The following is a 6,753-nucleotide window of genomic DNA, read 5'->3' as shown; positions in this document are numbered from 1 at the left end:
CCAGCACTGTAGATGGCAGATTAACACACTGCTCCACAGCACTGGCCCTGTTTTTAAAAGACTATGGCTTGGGGGCCGGCGCTGCGGTGTAGTGGGTAAAGCTACTGCCTGCAGTGCTGGCATCCCATATGGGCACCGATTCAAGACACAGCTGCTCCACTTCTGATCTAGCTCTCTGCTATGGCCTGGGAAAGCAGTAGAAGATGGCCCAAGTGCTTGAGCCCTTGCACCCCCATGGGAGACCTGGAGAAAGCTCCTCCCTCCTGGCTTTGGATCAGCCCAGCTCTGGCTGCTTTGGCCACTTGGGGAGTGAACCAGCGGTGGAAGATTTCTCTCTCTCTCTACTTCTCCTTCTTTCTGTGTAACTCTGACTTTCAAAGTAAATAAATAAATCTTTAAAAAAAAGGAATATGGCTTGCATGTTTTAAAAAATATTTATTTATTTATGAAGCAGAGCAACAGAGAGGGAGAGAGAGAGAAAGAGACAGAGAGAGATCTTCCGTTCATTGGCTCACTCCCCAAATGCCCACAACAGCAGGGCTGTACTAGGCCATAAGCCAGGAGCCCAGAACTCCAATGAAATCTCCCACGTGGATGGCAGGAACACAAGTACTTGGGCCATCACCTGCTGCTCCCTAGGCACACTGGCAGGAAGCTGGATTAGACCAGAGAAGCCAGGATTTGAGCCAAACCAGCGCTCCAATACAGGAGGTGAACTTTCCCAAGCAGTCGCTTACTCTGCTGTGCCATAGCACCTACCCCCGGCTTCCACACAGAACTGTCTTGCTCTCTCTGACATTCATTCTCTTCTCTGTCTCACCCTGGTGGAAGCCAGACGCCATGTCGTAAGGCAGCTTCACAGGGATGCCTGGCTGCAAGCAAGTGAGCGGCTTGAGTGGAGCCGCCTTCACGCAAACCTTCAGATGAGACTACAGCCCTGGCTAACAGCTTAGCTAAAACTTTCTGAGAGACTTTAAGCCAGAGGTAACCCTTTAGGCTGTGCTGGATTCCCAACCCACAGAATCTGTCAATTAATACGTGCTTCCTGTTTTAAGCCACTAGGTTTTGGGGTAATTTTTAAAAAATATTTATTATTTATTTGAAAGAGTTACAGAGAAAGATAGAGACAGAGATGTCTTCTGTCCACTTTTCACTCCCCAAATGGCTGCAATGGCTGGAGCTGAGCTCACCCGAAGCCAGGAGCCAGGAGCTTCTTCTGGGTGCAAGGGCCCAAGGACTTGGGCCATCCTCTGCTGCTTTCCCAGGCAAGTTAGCAGGGAGCTGGATTGGAAGTGGAGCAGTCGGGACTCAAACTGGTGCCCATATGGGATGCCAGCACTGCAGGCTAGGGCTTTAACCTCCTGCACCACAGCATGGGCCCCTGGGGTAGTTCTTCTCATAAATACTGTTAGATAATACACTAATACTTATCTGAAAAAGGAAGAAAGCTTCCTATTTTTAAAAGTCACCATGGGGGCCGGTGCCACGGCTCACTAGGCAAATCCTCTGCCTGAGGCGCCGGCACCCAGGGTTCTAGTCCTGGTTGGGGTGCCAGATTCTGTCCTGGTTGCTCCTCCTCCAGTCCATCTCTCTGCTGTGGTCCGGGAGGGCAGTGGAGGATGGCCCAAGTCCTTGGGCCCCTGCCCCTGCATGGGAGACCAGGAGGAAGCACCTGGCTCCTGGCTTTAGATCGGTGCAGCGCTGGCCGTAGCGGCCATTTTGGGGGTGAACCAATGGAAGGAAGACCTTTCTCTCTGTCTCTCTCTCTAACTCTTCCTGTTCAAAAAAAAAAAAAAAAAGTCATGGTGGGGCCAGCATTGTGGAGCAGTGGGCTATGTTACACCATCAGATGACAGCATTCCATGTTGAGAATTGGTTGGAGTCCTGGCTGCTCTGCTTCTAATCCAGCTCCCTACTAATGCACCTGGGAAAACAGTAGAAGATGGCCCATATTCTTGAGCTCCTGCCACCTATATGGGAGACCAGAATGGAGTTTCAGGCTCCTTGCTTCAGCCTGGCCCAGCCTTAGCTGTTGTGGCCATATGGGGAGGCCTTATTGGGAGGGAATCTATAGATAGAAGATCACTCTGTGTGTGTCTCTCCCCTCTCTTTGACACTCTGCTTTTCAAATAAATAAAAATAATTCTTAAAAAAAAAAAGTCAGGGGCTGGCAATGGTGTGGCAGGTAAAGCTACTGCCTGCAATGCTGGCATCCCATATGGGCACCAGTTCATGTCCTGGCTGCTCCACTTCTGATCCAACTCCCTGCTAATGGCCTGGGAAAAGTAACAGAAGATGGTCCAAGTTATTTGGGCCCCTGCCACCCATGTGGGAGACCTGGATGAAGCTCCTGACTCCTGGCTTCAGCCTAGCTCAGTGCTGGCTATTGTGGCCATCTGGGGCGTGAACCAGCAGATGGAAGATCTCTCTAACTCTGAATTTTAAATAAATAAATAAATAAATTTAAGGAAACAAGTCATCCTTAAGCTGAGCTTGTGGTCTAGCAGTTAAGACGCCTATGCCCCATATTGGAACACATAGGTTTGATACCAACCTCTGCCTCCTGATTCCACTTCCAGACCCCAGGAGGCAGTGGTGATGGCTCCAATAATTTGGTCCCGCCACCTAGTGGGAAACCTGGATTGAGTTTCCAGCTCCTGCTTCCTGCCTTTGTTCCCAGCCAGGGAACATTGCAGAGTAAACAAGTGGAGGTATTGTCGGGTATGGGATCCCCAGTTAGACTTATCCCAAGTTCTCATCCCAGTGTGAAAGACGGAGTCAAAGCAGATGCATAGATGAGGTGGGAGGAGGAGGAGGAGGAGGAGGAGGAGGAGGAGGAGGAGGAGGAGGAGGAGGAGGAGGAGGAGGAGGAGGAGGAGGAGGAGGAGGAGGAGGAGGAGGAGGAGGAGGAGGAGGAGGAGGAGGAGGAGGAGGAGGAGGAGGAGGAGGAGGAGGAGGAGGAGGAGGAGGAGGAGGAGGAGGAGGAGGAGGAGGAGGAGGAGGAGGAGGAGGAGGAGGAGGAGGAGGAGGAGGAGGAGGAGGAGGAGGAGGAGGAGGAGGAGGAGGAGGAGGAGGAGGAGGAGGAGGAGGAGGAGGAGGAGGAGGAGGAGGAGGAGGAGGAGGAGGAGGAGGAGGAGGAGGAGGAGGAGGAGGAGGAGGAGGAGGAGGAGGAGGAGGAGGAGGAGGAGGAGGAGGAGGAGGAGGAGGAGGAGGAGGAGGAGGAGGAGGAGGAGGAGGAGGAGGAGGAGGAGGAGGAGGAGGAGGAGGAGGAGGAGGAGGAGGAGGAGGAGGAGGAGGAGGAGGAGGAGGAGGAGGAGGAGGAGGAGGAGGAGGAGGAGGAGGAGGAGGAGGAGGAGGAGGAGGAGGAGGAGGAGGAGGAGGAGGAGGAGGAGGAGGAGGAGGAGGAGGAGGAGGAGGAGGAGGAGGAGGAGGAGGAGGAGGAGGAGGAGGAGGAGGAGGAGGAGGAGGAGGAGGAGGAGGAGGAGGAGGAGGAGGAGGAGGAGGAGGAGGAGGAGGAGGAGGAGGAGGAGGAGGAGGAGGAGGAGGAGGAGGAGGAGGAGGAGGAGGAGGAGGAGGAGGAGGAGGAGGAGGAGGAGGAGGAGGAGGAGGAGGAGGAGGAGGAGGAGGAGGAGGAGGAGGAGGAGGAGGAGGAGGAGGAGGAGGAGGAGGAGGAGGAGGAGGAGGAGGAGGAGGAGGAGGAGGAGGAGGAGGAGGAGGAGGAGGAGGAGGAGGAGGAGGAGGAGGAGGAGGAGGAGGAGGAGGAGGAGGAGGAGGAGGAGGAGGAGGAGGAGGAGGAGGAGGAGGAGGAGGAGGAGGAGGAGGAGGAGGAGGAGGAGGAGGAGGAGGAGGAGGAGGAGGAGGAGGAGGAGGAGGAGGAGGAGGAGGAGGAGGAGGAGGAGGAGGAGGAGGAGGAGGAGGAGGAGGAGGAGGAGGAGGAGGAGGAGGAGGAGGAGGAGGAGGAGGAGGAGGAGGAGGAGGAGGAGGAGGAGGAGGAGGAGGAGGAGGAGGAGGAGGAGGAGGAGGAGGAGGAGGAGGAGGAGGAGGAGGAGGAGGAGGAGGAGGAGGAGGAGGAGGAGGAGGAGGAGGAGGAGGAGGAGGAGGAGGAGGAGGAGGAGGAGGAGGAGGAGGAGGAGGAGGAGGAGGAGGAGGAGGAGGAGGAGGAGGAGAGCTTACTTAAAAGGGTAGTACACATTCAGACCTAACTGTGAGCAGCTTCTCTCCGTGAGCAGAGTGGCTACTGCCCCTACCAAAGTTCAGGCCGACCCTTTAGGGAGTGGTACCCTGGCCGCAACACACACATGGTCATCACGTTATCTCATTCATGATAGGTAAGTGAGGCTTAGGTACATGACGGGGAAGTCGGTAGCCAGCCTGCAGCCATGTTGGATTGGCACCGAAGGGGGTGGGGTTTTAGGTGGCACAGGGCTGCAACAAGTAGATGCTGCAGTCTCTCAGCTCCTTGTTCCTCACTAGCCCTCTGCCTAGTGCACATCGTGTGCAATTGCTTTCTCTCAACTTAAAAAGAACCCTGCACCTATCTATGCCTTTGACTTCATCCCACTTGCCCTCATACGTGATTTTGCTTGGCAAATTACTTTTTAATATTTCCTTCCTCCATTTCCACTGGTTCACTTCTCTAAGTCATTCCCCCAAATCCTGACTTGATTCTGTTTACTTTGTACTTTCATTACAAGGTTGCTTCCTCCCTTACCCATCAGAACTGAAAGGCTAGCTGCTAATAGAACTTACTGCACGTTGGCCTCTGCTCCCTGCTAACCTTGAATTCTCAGAGGTCCCCAGTGACATCGTTATTCGATTGTCTCTTTTCTTTGTGCTATCATCCAGGCGCAGACTGTCCGTGATTCACCTCACTGGATGTGACCTGGTTGGGTAGGCAGGAATATTTTTCCTCTAAATAGTACAGAGAAGCCTTTCTGTGACAAAAGAGGTCCATTCTGTGGTTAAAACTAATTGAGTAGGGGCTGGCGCTGTGGCGTAGCAGGTAAAGGTGCTGCCTGCAGGGCTGGCATCCCATATGGGTGCCAGTTCGTGTCCCAGCTGCTCCACTTCCAATCCAGCTCTCTGCTGTGGCCTGGGAAAGCAGTAGAAGATGGCCCAAGTCCTTGGGCCCCTGCACCCGCGTCAGAGACTGGGAAGCTGCACCTGGCTCCTGGCTTCAGATCAGTGCAGCTCCAGCCACTGTGGCCATCTGGGGAGTGAACCAGTGGATGGAAGACTCTCTTTCTCTGCCTGCTGCCTTTCAAATAAATAAATAAATAATTTTCTTTAAAAAAAAAAAAAAGTAATTGAGTAGCCACACTCACCACAAATACTCACATCCTTGACTTCTCGCAGCAGCCACCACGACCATCAGCAGCAATGCTCTCCTCCTCACCCTGCGTAAAGCTCTCCTGTCCTCTGGTGTCTCTAACGTGTTTTTCTTCTTCCTTTCATTGCCTCTCCTGTCTCCTACTGAGGCAATCTTACTCTCTTGCTTTACATTGTGCCTGGCTTCCATTATCTCTAATGTGCAGATGGCGTCGAGTCTCTAGACCAGAGATCAGCAAAATGTGGCAACGCGTGGGCCAACTCCAAACCACTGCCCATTTTCTCACGTTCTGCGAGCTAAGAACACATTTTTGCATTTCTTAATGACTGAAAGAAATCAAGTAGATCATATTTAATGACAAGCACAAGTAACACAAGACAGGAGCTTCAGCATCCATGCCTAAGGGTCTCTGGGCACAGAGCCACCCCCATTTAACACAAGACAGGAGCTTCAGCATCCATGCCTAAGGGTCTCTGGGCACAGAGCCACCCCCATTTGTTGCTGTCACACCCGCACTGCCTTCACGCTGCAGGAGCAGAGCTGAGCAGTTGTGACAGAGTGACTTTTGCTCTAAAGTTTCAGATGTATATTGGCCATCTTTACTTCGATGTTCACCGGGTTCTCTGATACACCAAATTCTTCCATTTCATGATTTTTCTCCCTTTGGAGCTTCCTTCCCCAAATCCTCACTCAGCTGTACACTCTGCAGGTCTGTCATGTTTTACTCCTCCAGGCTGCCATTCCCAACATCCGCCGAGTCCCTCTCTCATTAGCTCTGACTTCTAAAACAGCTCTTGCACTGAATCCAGGTTTTTAAATACTTAGAATTCTTGTTAATTTCCTATCATCTTCCCCACTAGTTGCTGTAATAGCCCCATACCTGGCCGTTCTGCTTCCAATTTCCCCAGGTTCACATTCACCCGACATCGTGTGGTCAGTTACTTGCTGGTGCAGAGAGCAGCACATTCTCCCCCCAAAGCCTCTGCGGCAGCCCAGATTCAGTGTGGTATTCACGGCTCTCTAGGAGCTGGCCTCAAACAGTTTATTTCCTGATGTTTTCGCCCCAAAGAATCCTATGATCCAACTATGGACATAGTCCATTCTTGCCATCCCCTGCCTTTTCTCAGACCCTCTTATAATGTCCTCTCCCACCTAAGATGGGGCCAGTGCTGTGGCTTAGCAGGGAAAACCGCTGCCTGCAGTGCTGGCATCCCATATAAGCACAGTTAGAGTTCCGGCTGCTCCACTTCTGACCCAGCTCCCTGCTAATGTACCTGGGAAAGCAGTGGAGGATGGAGCAAGTACTTGGGCCCCTGTACCCACATGGGAGATCCAGAAGAAGTCCTGGATCCTGGCTTTGGCCTGGCCAAGCCCCAGTCACTGTGGTCATTTTTGGAAAGTGAACCAATGGATGGGAGATCTCC

Source organism: Oryctolagus cuniculus, chromosome 3 (assembly GCF_051225735.1).
Source record: "Oryctolagus cuniculus isolate XC-2025 breed Fujian yellow rabbit chromosome 3, ASM5122573v1, whole genome shotgun sequence".
NCBI classification, from domain to species: Eukaryota; Metazoa; Chordata; class Mammalia; order Lagomorpha; family Leporidae; genus Oryctolagus; species Oryctolagus cuniculus.
The sequence above is the reverse complement of the archived record's forward strand: the minus strand, read 5'-3'. Positions refer to the sequence as shown.